Raw genomic sequence first — 16,603 nt, 5'->3', positions numbered from 1 at the left:
ATAATTCTACAAATATTTCAGAGTAATTGTTTCCTACAGAACATTTTGTGATGTCATTTTGTTGAACCTGTTTGATTGGAATATGTTAGGAAAAATCTGTAAAATAACAGTATTCTAGCTCTTTAGGTTCTGTATTTATTTTAGTGTTTGATCATACAAATCTAATAAAAGAAAATGTAAAAAACTGTTTTTCTCATCAGAACTTTATTTAAGGTATTTTAATGTAACATTTTAAGACAATGGATTTTGAAAAGAGAGGAAAGTTTCCTCTAAAATATTTAAGGACAATTTCTGTATACTATGCTTTTGCACTTTATTTCAGTTAAAGTATTTTTACTTTAATTTTATGGTTTTTGTTTGGCAGCCTGCTGTCAGTCATTTGACCGTTTTTTCCGTTTTTTTTGCCCATAGAAGTTTTAGTGCTGTACTTTTATTAAACGTTATTGACTGTAAAAAGAGCAGATACATCTGTAAAACCTGTAAAATATTTAAGGACAATTCCCGTAAATTAATGTTATAAATTCTGCAGAACCATTTTATAGAAAACAATAGCAATGTTCTATAGATTATTTTGCAGAATCTATAGTAAAATCCATAGGTACATTCTATAGAATATTTGCCAATATTCTGCAGTATATTCTACAGAAATTCTATAGAAACATCAATAGATTCTATGGAATATAGGTCACAAATTCTATGGTATTCTCCAGAACAGTTCTATAGAAAGCATCCATGGGGTTTTCTATAGGATTCTATAGACTATTTTCTACAAAAAAAACATCTACAGTGTATATTTTCTATACTATAGTATTCTATAGATTATTTCCCAGAATCTATAGTAAAACACGTAGGCAATTTCTATAGTATATCCGCAAAAATCCTGTAGTATTCTACAGATATTTTCTATAGAATGTGTCCATAGATTTTTCTATAGATTATTTCCCAGAATCTATAGTAAAACACGTAGGCAATTTCTATAGTATATCCGCAAAAATCCTGTAGTATTCTACAGAAATGTTCTATAGAATTTGTCCATAGATTTTTCTATAGATTATTTACCAGAATCTATAGTAAAACACGTAGGCAATTTCTATAGTATATCTGCAAAAATCCTGTAGTATTCTACAGAAATGTTCTATAGAATTTGTCCATAGATTTTTCTATAGTATTCTATAGATTTTTTTGCTAAGGGCAACACCGGCAGTATCTCTTCCATCACGATCCAGCTGTCATCGGCCAGGTCAAGGGTCCTAGCATCTGACAGAGTTGTGACACTTCGGTCAGAAAGAACCGCAGCAACAGCCCAGCGCTGCTCCAGCAGGCGATCAAACATGTCGTAGATGGAATTCCACCTCGTACGACAGTACTGTATCAGGCGGTGAACTGGCAGTGTTTGATCAACCTGAAACATAATCAGAATTAGCTTTGTCACATCACAGGTTTAAGTAAAAAGAAAATAAGCAAAAATTTGTTTTTATGCAAGTTCTATCATTTTTGTTACTTCCATAAAAAAGAAAAGGAAAAAGAAAGGGGATGCAAACAAAGAAACAAAGAAACCTGTTGCTGACACAGCGCCTGTGTTGCTACTGTGCTGTGGTGGAAATGTGACACAAGTCGACTGGCACCGGCGACAATATGATGGATGGCCTTCAGCTTGAATCCATCATTGATTGCAAGTTGGAGTGTATGGGCATAACATGGACTTGAATCCAAATCCAAGTACTCATTATTGGCGAGAGTGACATTGCTCGCGTTGTCATGTACACACGCAGTCACTTTCTCCAGTATCCCCCAGGACTCTGTAGCACTGCGGAGCCCCTCGGCTAAATGCTCTGCCGTGTGCCGTTTGGGCGTTGCACGGGTCTGTAGAACCGCACTCTTCATCTCCCATTCACTGTTGATGTAATGGCAGGTTATGGTAACGTACGATTCCTGTTGTGAGTGCTGTCCACCCGTCGGTGGTTATCGACACCTTTGAGACAGTTGACAAGCTTCTGCACAGATCTTCTGCCTTATCTTTGTTCAGCTTGTCTATACGTTTGGTCATTGTAGTACGGCCCGGGACCCTGCACTCTGGTTCCACGCTTGCCATAAGCTTAAGAAAACCCCCTCCTTCCACAAAACGTATTGGCAGCATGTCCTTCACTATCATATTGGTGATTAGTGCCGTTATTTCACCTGCACGCATGTCATCACAACGACGTGGCCTTGAAGTGAAGTTGGTAATGGCCGGCTGTGCTGCGTCTTTCTCTGTAACCTCTTTGGCGTGCTTCGCACTCAAATGCGAACGCATTGTTGAGGTTGAGCTGTGATAGACCAACGTCTTTTCACAGAGCATGTGAGGGCAACACTTCCTCACTACCAGGTCGGCCTATGTTGACGTTATGTCAAGTCCCCTGTGTCGGCTTTTTCCAACGCAAGGGGGGGGGCCTTAGAGTCCATTTCCAACGCAAGGGGGGGCCCTTAGTGTCCATTTTCAGCTTTCCGGGATGTCCATATGCTTCTATGGACGCTCATGGAAGCACGGCATTCGTTTGTGTCGACTGCCCTTAAGGGTATTGTTTCCCCACGGACATATGTGTTGCTTACTGTATATATTGTGTGACCTCCTTTCTTCTCGTCCTCTTGTCTTCCCGGGCTTCTGCTCCGAAGTAAAGTACCCTTTTGGACCTTCATTGCACCGCCTCCGACTCCCTTTCTCTCGGCACTACATTGGTGACCCTGGCAACAATTCGTGAAGTTTCCGGGACGGACCCGAACACGACGAAAAGCGCTGTGTTTCTCGTTATGCCGGAGATTGTTAGAGACGTCCATGGCTGCTACCGGAACGCGGACTGAGGCTCGGTGCGCCCCCCCGAGGAATGGCTGAGGACGTCGCTCGCCATTCCCGCATCGTCTTGGTACTGGAAGACAGCGGGCTTTCCAACTACACGGAGACGATGCACAACCTGCTGGGTAGGGGAGAGCCCGACTTCTACCACATGGGGCTGTTTCGTCGGGGCGTGCGGCTTTACGTCCAGACTGCGCTAGGTAACGACGGCTAGCAGCTACCGATCGCTGCCAGCTAGCGGCTAACGGCATCAGCTAACGGCTAGCTGCTAACGGCTATCAATCCTTTTTGAGCTTTTTCTGGTGCCTGAGAGGAGGTTCGAACTTGTCCGGTCGGCCTCGTGTGGACCCTCTCGCCTTGGCGGCTTTCGGACGACACCCGCGCTTTCATCGGCGCCTGGGTGGCGCGCTTCTGGACCCCGTCTCGCCTCGACAGTTTCGGACGTCACCCATGCCTTCATCGGCCCGTGGGTGGGGCGCTCTGGGACCCTGCCTGGCCTCTCCTCTTACCCGGCCCTCACCTGCAACCCCGCCCTCCTCGGCCCCTGTGGTGCTTCCGCTCAGACGCAGGGATTGTCTCCATGGTTGAATTCTGGGGGGGCTTGTGTGGTGACCAACAAGTCCTCCAACTCATACGACAAAATGGGTCGATTGTTTAAGAACCTTATTACGACCAAATATGTCGTTTGTTCAAGCGCTTAATACGACCTATAATTACGTTTTAAAATTGTCGGCCTCTAGTGCTCCCGTTCAATGCAAACGTTACAGAGGGTTGTTTATTCACAAATAACCCTCTCTGTAAAATCCTAAATTGTAGGATAGTTTGGCCATTAAAACGCTTTATGATTAGATTTCTAGCGAGAAGTATATATTATACTTTTAGAATCCACGTACAGTCGATATGTAGGATCTATAGTTTGATAGATATTACGAAGATGATTTGAGGTTTCGTCAGAACAACGTGTCTATGCCGCAAGCTTCCATGTAAAGTTACGGGTTGAAAACAGTATTTCCGGTCTGGCCGTTTTCATAATAAAACCAATGATCAAATGATTTAACAGTGATATCTGCACTACACATCCACTAAAAAACATCAGTTTATCCTAGTTAATTATACGACATTAATTGGTTTAAATTCTGTTCAATGCTTTTGTGTTTTTCCCATAGGTTTTTCTCTTTCGATTCTGAGAGACACCTTTCTGTTTTCAGAGGTTTTGATAGGCTAAAATCACGCCGCAATGCACGTCGGGATATGGTGTTTATGTGATATGAAATCGGAAAACATTCAAAAAATAATAATAAAACTTTATTCCGAGTGCTCTTGCTTTTCTCTTTGAAAGTCATCACATAACGGCATTGCAATACACGGTTCGTCTGCATTAAATATTACAGATCTGCCGTAGATATGTATTTATAGAGCCCTGATCAGAAGACCTTTTGACAAACTGGAAGAGATGCCGCCAAAACTGAATACGTGACGTGGACCATAAATATATCAACAATTAAACAACATCTTCCATTTATTTTCACACAATACGTCTCCTTGCAGTATCAACACTAATTCGGCTGACTTTTATATTTGATCCAATTAGTAGATAGGCTATGTTTACACCATAAAGGTGCACAGCTGATATAAAGGGACTTTTTTGTAGTTTTTAAAGATATTACTGATTTTCTGAACTACCTTTCCAACTCCTCATGCAGTTGACTGTTACAGGTCTATACAAGTTCATGGTACAATGCATAAGCTTCACATCGAGAGACTGAAACTGTATTTTCCTTTAACGTTCTGTTTTAATTTCCCAATAAAGTTTATAGTCATATTATGTACGATATTATTATGTTGTATTAACTAGACCACTGGTCTAAACCGCACCTCCTAGTGGTTAAAGCACGTTATTGAATTTAGTTGTAGAATAAGTTATATTTGACGAAAACATTTAAATATTAAGAGTAGCCTACATACAAAATAGGGGTCAATGATAGAAATATAGAATGGAAAATATCAAGAAGATACTGTAGTGATCTCTACAATAAAACAGTTTAGTGCAGGACGTCCAAAGATATTAACAGGAGGATGTGCAAAACAGACAAACTGATAAGGCTGAATTTTACTCAGGTGTAACTAAAGTCTGATTTAAGGGTTGTTTATATTTCACATCATTAATCAGAATCTGCAAAGTAACAAAAATAAATGTAGTAGAGTAAAAATACCAGGTTAACCTCTGAATTGTAGTGGAGTAGAACAAAGTAGTACATGCTGCTGTAACAAAAACATTTCCCAACTTGGGATCAACAAAGTATATCTTATCTTATCTTAAGATGATCGATGGCTACTGCCATATTTGCAAAATTTGCCTCTGAACCTTGACAAGTGCATGTTTCCGGCTTATCAATGAACAACAGGAGGGGTAGACATAAAACCATCTGTTAAATAAAGTTCTTCTGACCTTAGGTGTCATGTGGGTATATTATTTCACCATTTATTAATTATATGTTTTACAATTGATAACACCACTGTGTTTCGTATCCCCTAAACCTCCAGGGTGTACACGTTTAATACTGCCAACTTCTAATTGTGGGAAATACGAAAACGTCTTATAAAGAGACGTGCCATATATTGCGAAACACACAATAGCCAGCATGTGTAGTTCTGGGGGGGGGGGGGGCTGGAGCCGGGGGCTGGACCCGTCCAATTCCAGTTTTGGAAAGTCCAATCACAGGGCTTGATGACTAATCACGGGGTTTGTAAAGCAAGGCGGATGTTGTAGTCCCAAACGATAGCTGGGGATTCTGGGTAGTGTAGTGTCTTCGGAAACTGTAGTGTCTAAACTCCTAAAAAACTATTTGTTTCTCTGGCTCGAAGGTTAAAAACACAAAAGCATTGTACACCATTTAAACCAATCAATATTGTGTAATTAACAAGGATAAACTGATGTTTTTTAGTGGATGAGTAATGCAGATATCACTGTGTAATCATTTGACAGTGAGGGGAATATATCCGGTTTTATTATGAAAACTTCGAGACCGGAAATACTGTTTTCACCCACGCTAACTTTACATGGAAGCTGCCGCATAGACACGTTATCCTGGCGAGACCTCAGATCATCTTCGTAAGATCTATCAAACTGTAGATCCTACACTTCCACTGGACGTGGATTCTAAAAGTACAATATACACTTCTCGCTAGAAATCTAATCAAAAAGCATTTTAATGGCCAAACTGTTCTACAATTTAGGATTTTCCAGAGAGGGTTATTTGTAAATGATAGCATGTTGTTTCTTACACGACCACTAGAGGTGCTACACTTTAAAACGTGGCTATGGGTCGTAATCTAAGGTGCTTAAACAATCGACCTATTTGGTCGTTTTTTGTAGGAGGACAGGCTGGTGGTGACCACTGTATAACATGACATAATTCACTCATGGAACTACAGTTAAGGGTATTGTTTCCGCACGGACATATGTGTTGCTTACTATATATATTGTGTACCCTCCTTGCTTCTCGCCCTCTTGTCTTCCCGGGCTGTGACCCAACAACATGTCCTTTTCTGCTCCAAAGTAACGGAGCACCTTCATTGCACCTTCATTGCACCGCCTCCGACTCCCTTTCTCTCGGCACTGCAATAGTGTATTTAATTCAAATCACGCCATATCCACATTGATTTTAATTTCTAACACTATACAGATATTTGATTTTGTGCACTGCGACCTGTTTAGCTTAATGATGTTTATTTATTTTCCCTTTTTCCTTTATGAGTATTTTCTGTTAGTTATAATAGTTTTGTTTTGAAAGAGTGGTTTTATTATTGATCCAGGTGTTAAGGCAACGTCCGGATGCCAATCGTTCTTAAAACCAAAAAGAAGAAATCCTTTCCGCTTTTATTTTTTTATTTAGATTTTGCCCGATCGGTACTGCGCATGTGCGAGATGGTCCGCCATATTGGACAACTCCGGGCGGCAACCCAAGATGGACACTTGACACAGTGGCTTTTAGCAAAGCTCAAAAAGAAAACGAGGGAGAGATGAGTTATTGTTATTACAACGTGACTTCACTATTATTTAACAACTCTTTTTATTGGGTTATTTTATTTGGGGTTAAGTACATTGTCAGAATAAGTGAGGAATGAATTTAACTTCTGTTAGACAGCCATATGCCATACATCTTTGCATACATTCACAGTACATATTTATTCAGTATGATATCTGTCTAACAGAAGTTAAATGAAGTTCTCACTATAGCAGTATGTTCTGCTATGTTCCAAGGCAAGGCAAGGCAAGTTTATTTATATAGCACCTTTCAGCACCAGGCAATTCAAGGTGCTTTACAAAAATGAAAGACATTCAGATAAAGGCATTTAAAAACAGTAAAAGATAATAAAAGAAACATTAAAAGAAAAACAAAAAATTAAAGACATTAAGAAAATGGCATTTAAAATCAGTCAATAAAAAGAAAAGCTAATAAAATAAACATTAAAAGATAAAAGTTACAGTGCAGTCTAAGATATGAATAGTTAAATTATTTCGGTTCTTGATTTTTAATTTATTCACAGAACCTCCCTTTGGAAATCCGAACATTTCCGTCCCGATTGTTAATTTAGACTGATTGTTTTCACCATGTTTTGCTCGCATTACATCCACAATCGGACCCTCAGGAGGGTGTACTAGCCCCCTACTCTGCTTTGCGTTCCATAACAAAGTCTTTAAGTATTACCTGAACACCCCGTGTTACCAAAACACTATTTTTCACCCGTCGGTTCCAGATTCACATACTCCAGCCGCACTGCCTGCCACGCCCAGCCTCCCCTCCTGAGCAGCCCAGCTCCACGTCTTCCCTCTATGTGTGCTTCGTCAAATCCTTGTCAGTGTCGTGGACAAAATAAAGCCTTTTTGACACTTCACCACAGTCTCAGTTGTCGTGCTTGCATAGCGGCTTCTCATCTCCAGTCACTTCTCGGGAAACCTAACAAAGAGTGTGTTGGAGTTGGCATATACATCCCAGACTTTAAAATATCTATTTTAAAAAGAGCATCTGATTAATTATCAGTGTACACAGCAGAAATGCTAGCTGTAATAATAGGAATGCAGTGGGTTGAAGAGGTCAGACCAGATAGGGTGGTTATATGCACAGATTCATTGTCCATATTACAAAGCATACAATCTACAACATCTACCAGAGAAGACATTCTTATAGAACTGAATCATAGCCTGTTAAGACTGCACAGAAGCGGCATAGATCTACAGTTCTGCTGGGTGCCTGCGCATGAGGGGGTGAAAGGGATCAAGTGCGCTGATAAATTAGCAAAAAATGCACTTCAAAAGCCAATAGCATTACCAGTTCAACTTGGAGAAGGAAAAGCGATCATTAAGAAAAAAGGGATGGAGATCTGGCAGAAGAGGTGGGAGGAAGACCAGAAAGGCAAAGAGTCTCATAAAGTACAAAAGACAATTACAATTAATATTCATAAAGAAAGAAACAGAAGGGAGGAAATCATGATGGCTAGACTCAGAATAAATCACTCGGCTTTGAATAGTACGCTGTATATCATGGGGAAAAGTGACAGTGACAAGTGTGCGAACTGTGCAGTAAAAGAAGATGTCGAACATATATTGTTACATTGTGACATCTATAAAGCGGAAAGAGAACAACTAAAGGTCTTAGAGGCAGAGAGGGAAAGGAGTGTGGTTGGTGTTTTGGGAACAAAAGGAGAGGGAGCTACCAGAAAGGCACTGTTTAAATTCTTGAGTGAAACTGGGGCAGGAAAAATAATTTAACATTAGGTCAGGAAAGAACATAGATTTGGTTTTTGTTTTATTTATTTCATGGTTTTATTGATTTATTTTATTTTGAATAGAGCATCAGTTAAAGAGTTGGAATGATGTGATGATTCATACTCATGTACAGTAGGTGGCGGTATGCAACTTTTAAGTTGTTTGCAATCCGCCAAAAGCAAGAGAAGAAGATGCGCAGTACCGATCGGGCAGGGGGACCAAGCCCCCAGGAAGTGCGCCGGACTCAGATGGAAATATTCGTGCTGGCCAAACGGCGGTACTGCACATCCGTTTGGTTGCCAGGCCCGGAAACACTTTTTCCCATTGACTTACATGGGGAAAGAATGGTCTGTAACTCGTTGGATAATTTTTTTTAAACTAAATAAACAACCCAGTATGAACACTTGTATAGCCCTTATTAAAAACATTCGTTCCTCAAGTTGTAAAAATGTGCTAATAACGTTATTCTCAGAGTTATTTCCCTCGGCATTATGAACGCGCATCTAACCCACGGGACCACGCTGCCCGGCACGTTCATGTTACCAGCAATGTAGTAACAACGGACCCATATCGCCTTACTGCCAGCCCACGGAGCTGTAATAATGGATATATTGCACATGTTTGCTGTAATTCATCATTTGTAAAATATTATACTACATTGGCTGTATGATGTAAATCTTGTACCGTAAATGTTGTATTAAATACAGTTAATATTACCGACTGATTAACGTTCCTGTAGCTTCTTATATACAGTGCAATAATTCTTTCATGCTAAATGAAGCTCTTTTGGTTATCACTAGATCCTGTTACAGCATAATAGAAGTACATAACGATTGATGTGTACATTAGCATAATTACTAGCTAGCCGCTAGCTGCTAACTGCATAATAACAAGCCATTACTATGCTGTCATGAGCGCACCGTGCTGTTACGTGTACGCAAATGTACGTGCTTGATGTGAACGAGTATGTTAGTTAAAGTTGCACATGCGCTATGAGCGCACATACGGGTACTTCTCAGGCATGCTGGGTAATCTGTGACGTTTCACTCTCTCAAAAGTTGGGCCATTTTATCATCATCATCAATCAATCAATCACTCTCTGCAGTCTGCATGTAACACATAAGCATGTACACATAGTTGAAGCAGTAATATAGAGCACCTGACCACCGGTTGGTCTTAACCATCAATCAATCAATCAATGTTTATTTATATAGCCCAATATCACAAATGTTACATTTGTCTCAGTGGTCTTCACAGTGTGTACAGAATATCAGTATGACAATACGACACTCTCTGTCCTTAGACCCTCACATCGTACAAGGAAAAACTTCCAAAGAAAACCCAGTTTAAAGGGAAAAATGTGAGAAACCTGAGGGCACAGCTTTTAGATGCGCAGCTCCTCTGTCTTGGAATAGTCTGCAGGTAGAATGGAAACTGAACAATCTGGTGCCACTGAATGTTTTTAAAGCTCGGTTGGATGCTAGTCAATCAGAAGCTATTGGTACCTGTTTATGTGGATAATTATGTAAATTATGCTGGATGATGTCCTTTTGTTGTTCTGTTTATGCTTTTATGTTTCATGTGGAACTACACAGCAAATTTAATTGGTAGTTAGACAAAAAAGTGTGAAAAGGTTAGATTTTGGGAGTTTATTTCGAATTTAGACTACCGTTTGAGTTAAGGGATACTCTTGGGCGGAGTAATATTTCGGGGTTCATTCACTGGGTGTTCAGGAACGTGACACAACACTACCCTGGTGTGTATTCACAACTTCTCTGCTGCCGCGACCACGAGGCTTCACTTTGACTCCGTCCCGACGAAGGTAAGTCCTGTTTTACATCTCAAACTATATTTTCTGTCATTGTAAAGTTAATGTGTTTATTTTCGCTAAAACAAACTTAGCACATTTAACTAGCTGCTGAATTGAATGCCGTTGAACATGGACATGATTTAGGCTAATGCAAATGACTTTATAGTAGTCATATCTGTTTATTATGTGTTAGCTTAAAGTTTAGTTTGTTGTTCTTTCAACACCGAAAATGCCTTTTCCTTTGCATTAAACGTTAGACTGAACGGCTACGACGGTACCGGACGAGTCCCGCGAGCTACATTGAGGGAATGTGGACGAGGTGACGTACTTTCCCGGACATTTGTGTTGAGGTAACAGCTAGCTAGTAACACGACAACGTAAATGGCGTCTTTATAAGTGTAAGGCGCAACACAGCACGAAATTAGCTCGTTACTTGTATGGTCTTCGACTTTAACTATCTGCATGACGGGAGGAAAATAAAAATAAAGCAAACGCCCCTTTTCGCTGCGCTACACTCAGACTTAATGCAGGAGACGGGAGCAGAAATGGCGGAATAAAGAGGCTGGTTGAACCAACATTTCCCTCCACCGTGGAGACGACGATTCCCCGTTTCAACGGTGAAAAGAAAACGCGGTTGATTTTCAAATAAAAGAGTAGAAAACAGAGGTCGTTATGGTGCATCTCCAAAACTACTGTTACTAGTAGTGTAACTAATTACTTTCAGCAGTAAATAACGAAGTAAAGTAAGGGATACCTTTTTTTAAAGTAACTGTTAACATCTAACTCATTACTTTTTTCAAATAACTACCCCAAAACTGATCTTAATTGCCCAACCTGATGATGTAGGCTCGCGAATAGGCTACCTTAAAATGCTTATGAAATAATATTACCACATGGCTACCCAAGATCATTTTGTTAGTGACAGTCAACATGTTGCTAAAGTAAGAGCTATCTCTTTTTTCCTTAGTTGGCCAATATGTTGCTGAAGGTGAGACGTGGAGGGACAAAAAAATATGTCAAACTGGACGAAGTCCACTTCTCAGACTTCATCAGAGCAGGTAAGTGTTGTCTGTGTTGTTGAATTCATTAAAGGGGTAGTAAAAGTCCTTTATTTAATTAAGTGTCTATTGTTATGCTTCAGTGCAACAGAAGTTTCTCATACCAGAAAACACAATGCTGAAAGTCACCGATGAGCAAGGCATAGAGGTGGATGAGGATGTCTTTCCTGAAGTGGCAACAGTCCAAGAAATTTGTTTTGTCATCTACACTGATTATGGTAAGGTGATATTTCTGGGTTTTGTTTTGTTGCAAAAAATGCTATGAGAGATTTGTATTTTCTATGTGTAAAAAACTGATTTTTAATATTCTGTACTAGCCAATAACCAACAGCAATCACATAATTTAGTATTTTCCCTCTCCACAGTAACATATATGTATCATGTGCATTTCAGACCTCCCACTGGCAGAACCATCCAAAAACATGGATGACTGCTCCAACCTGACAGAATCTGTTGACTGCTCCAACCTGACCGAATGTGTGATACTTACAACATGTGGTAGGTAGGGTTATAGTAAATGTTCATAATGAATAAAAAGTTGTTCTAATAAAATAAAAAGTAGCTCATTGGGCAAGTTGGGATCTTCCGGTAAATTGTAGTTTTTGCACATTGCAACTGGCACATATGTGATTTGGTATAATTGGCCATATGGATAATTTATGTTAATTGTGATCCCCAGATCTTACCAACCTGCAGCAACATGGTGAAGGTCCCTTTTCTCCAAGTTGTACAGATACATTGTCTGTCTCAACCTCAAGCGGCCTAAGCAGTGATGCTGGATGTGAAAGGATTCAACCTATGAGGGAGAGTACCCGAGCTAGAAATGTAATTGTACTTAAATACACTTTACTCTTTACTTTGCCTGAGATGAAAAGCAAGTTTAAACAAATTTGTGTCATGGAATTGAAGAAGCTTTGTTATTGATGATCGATTTGATCAGTAGTTGGTTACACATGATCTATTTTGTTAATTGTTTTTTGTTATTTCATATAAATTGGGTTTAGATGGTGGAGCAGGTTCTAACTTCTAAGCCGGCAGGGTTGACTGTGATCAAAGAGTACAACGATACTGGTAGTCTGAAAGATTCCACCAGACGATTAATGGTGAACATCATTCTAGCTCACATGTGTGAAAAGGAAGGGTAAGAGCCTTGGCTTTAATGGCATGAATTATTCATTTATTATAAAGGGAAAAATCTTATTGTAAACCAATTATTTTTCTTTTGCAGGAGAGGTGTAAGTAAAGCGACGAAGGAGTTCCATGCACTTGGGATTGTGTTTGCATATTTGCATTAGATCTATGAAAAACCTGATATTGTCTGCATTCTAACCAGAGGCGCTCTTTTCTTTTTAGGAACATTTCTATGACATTCAGAGTAGGGGTGCAATACTCTTGCCTCTGGACTAGGGGTGCAACAACTAATCGACTTAATCGATTAAAATCGATTACCAAATTAGTTGGCAACTAATTCAGTCGTCGATTCGTTGGTGACGTCATCACATGTGTTCTACACCCCGTTAAGCTCTAACATTATCGCTCTTTTTTATCGGTACAGGAGACATTTAAAACATATGTCATATGTATTATTGCTACATAAACATTATATCGCGTCTTAGTGTCGCCAACTCCGTTTCTAATATGCAATATGACTACAAAATGCGTCTATAATGTATTTTCGATCTTCCCAATTCAGACGAGAGATCTCTCCCCCGCCTGCTTGCGAGGGGGCGGGGCAGTTTACACACACACACACACACACACACACACACACACACACACACACACACACACACACACACACACACACACACACACACACACACACACACGCAGCTGCTACATGCATGCAACACACACACACGGAGGAGATGGCGGAGAGAACGCGCTCCGAGGTGTGGTTCAACTTTAGCCGTCTCGATGTGGACAATGCTCGTTACCAAAAGTGCAATAACAGTTTATCATGTAAGGGCGGTAACACGAGCAATTTGTCTAAACATTTAGCAAAAGTGCTCCACATCCAGACGGAGAAATGCACCGGGTTCCACTGTCTTTCTAGCAGCTCTGTAGCCCCGTCCACGAGGAACGTTTCTACGTCAGGTGTTCTGCATGCTAGCAGCAACACACAGAGTTAACTCAGTTATACAAACATAGGTTAATGATTAGAGGAAACTGAGTTATTTATTTTGTTAAAGTTTCAGCTATTCTGTTTACAGTTCTGTCATCAGATTATTTAATACGATGTGTTAAAACATTGTTGTTTCTTTTGACGTGAAATATTGCATTTGCAATATATATGCATTTAATTAAAATATAAAGCGATGTTAGTTTTGTTCACAATTTGTTTAGTTAGTTTACCTTATTTCTTGTCAAAAGAACCGTTAATACTATCGTTAAAAGGACCGGATCGATAAGCAGTATCGATATAAGTAGTAGTACAGTTAAAATCTTAACGATCCGAATAATCGATTAATCGTTTCATTAATCGATAGATTAATCGATTATCAAATTAGTCGTTTGTTGCAGCCCTAATTCAGAGCAACAAAGGCTTTCTCGAGTGGCGTCTCAAGACTGTGCAACGCCAATCCAAACCCATGTCAACATTCCATGACAGAGTGGAGCGACGAGGAGGTCCAACATCATCCAGAAGTTTTGGTTCCATAAACGACCTGCAAACAGGAGACGACTGTATGGAAGCCATGTCTCTTCTTCACCACACCACTGACCATGACCTAGTCTTCCATAAGATGAGAGAAACGTTCCACTATCGTCAACAGATGATCCATGACCAACAGCAATCTGCCAACATACTTCAAATGTTTCCTCGTTTCTTGGACACTAAGGGACTGGTACGTAACACATTTTGCATTTTGAATTCCCTCCTTGAAAAATACTTGGTTTACATTAAATGATTGTAATAATAATCTTACTTTCTTTTTTATTAGATTCTGCAAGATTTCTCATTGATGTTCGGAGCCGAAACTGCATCCAGGTTCCTGGAAAGATGGAACAGCGGTTTTAAAGACAAAGTCCTACGAGAGGCCAGGGACCTTAGAGAGACTCCTCTTCTGAAAAATTAGCTGACATCTGCGCTGAATGAAGCATCTGACACCGATGAGCCAGGTACTTTCATACAGTCATACTCCATAAGTGTAGTAATATGGTCTTGAATATCAGGATAGGCATCATTTCTGATATTTTCACTAAGAAAAGCACATTAACATTATTTTTCACTACTAATAGGGATGACTTGATGTGATGTCAATTGAACTTTAACGTTCAATTGTACATTCCTCTCTGACAATATCATCTACGTCCTGTATGCTGTGCATCATGTTGTTGTGTATGCGGGGCCATCAGGGACATTATTCAGAAATACCGTTCACAAACAATTATGAAACACTCTCACATAACAGAAACAAAATTATTTAAAAACGACAACTGAATTTAAAAGTTATTCACATACACATATGAAACACTCTCATATACACCTGTAAAATGTGCTCTCAGAAACACGTGTGAAACACTCACACACGCAAACACACACACACTTGAAATGCTCTCATACACACATGAAATGCTCTCCCACACATGTTGTGTGGGAGAGCATTTCATGTGTGTTTATGAGAGCGTTTCCCATGTGTCGATACATGATTTTGGTTTCAGTTATGCGTGTGAGAGTTACATAATTATATGTGAATGGTATTTCTGAATAATGTCCCTGACATCCCCTCATAGTGGTAACCTTGTCCATGACAATGTAGAAATGTGAAGATGATTTCTACTGTCTGCAGAGTGGGACAGCGACATGGCTTCTCTTCTTGTCTTGCTGCATCTTCTCACTCCACAACCAGCTGGAAGGAAGCGGGCCAAGAAAATCAGTGTCAGAGAGGCAATAGATCATCTGGTGATCTTTCACAAGGTTTGTCAAGACAATGCGTTCCAATTCCAAATATTGTGGTTTGTCCAATCATTTAAAAACGAATGGCTTATATGAAAATGCTTTTCATTTTGTTTCAGTCCTGCAAGAGCCTTGAGGATCACCTCATGACCATTGAGGGAACCCACCAGCCGTATCTTCTGGCCACAGGCACTTCAAAGGCACAGGTTCTCAGATTCTACATCGTCTTGGACAAAAAGCTTCTTCCTTGTCAGTCATGTACATCCTTGGGTGCATTTGATGAGCTTGTCAAGTCCCACTTCACTTTTAGTGTGACATATGATGATGCTCTGTCCAGCCTGTACACATTTCTGCAGACTACTCTGTACAATATTGACATTGGCACAACAGTAGAAACTCCAAAAGTCAAAGAGTTAAGAACAAAGCTCTTGAACAATCATTAATTAATGCAGCACAAATGTTTGGATGTTTCCTCTGTGCTTCATCTTTTGATACAGCTTTACTTTTGATCAGACACCTTAAACTAATTCATGGAATGTATCCTGGTAAAAACTTCAGACTAAATTGTGGGCAAACAGGATGTTGCTTGCAATTCTCAAGTTATTCTGGATTTAGAAGACATCTTATTAAGATACATGCTCGTACTGATGAGACATGTGGGCCTCAAGAGACCCCTTCCAACCACAACAGCCAACAGCATGATAATTCTCAGTGCATGAATGATGAAACACCCTCTACTTCTTCTCAATGCCAAAATATTGAAGCAGTCCTTCACTATCAACTCACAGCAAAGATATGGGTGCCTCCATTATAGCCAAACTTTTGGGAAGCGGTGTTCCAAATACTGTTGTTCTCTCTACAATGGAGAATTTACAGGAATTTGTGGGAGATTTGCAGTCTAGTATTCAGGACCAAGTATTGAACTTACTCCCAGCCGACAATCCCTCCAGATCAGCTATTGAAGAGCTATTTAATAGTATGGACAACCCTTTCAGCCAGTTGAATTCTGATAGCAAATGGAAGAAATATTTTGGGGGAAAATGGGATATAGTACAGCCAGTTGAACTACGCCTAGGTGTAAGGTATGATGCCAGACGCAACAGCAAAAGTGGAACTTATGAGCAAGTTCCAATAAATGACAAATTCATTTATATTCCCATACTGAAAACACTGCAGTTTATTTTCAAGAATGAAAATATATGTGAAATGATGCAAACATTTACTCAAAGTGACACAT

Source organism: Pseudochaenichthys georgianus, unplaced genomic scaffold, assembly GCF_902827115.2.
Source record: "Pseudochaenichthys georgianus unplaced genomic scaffold, fPseGeo1.2 scaffold_635_arrow_ctg1, whole genome shotgun sequence".
NCBI lineage: Eukaryota > Metazoa > Chordata > Actinopteri > Perciformes > Channichthyidae > Pseudochaenichthys > Pseudochaenichthys georgianus.
Note: the sequence above shows the minus strand (reverse complement) of the source record.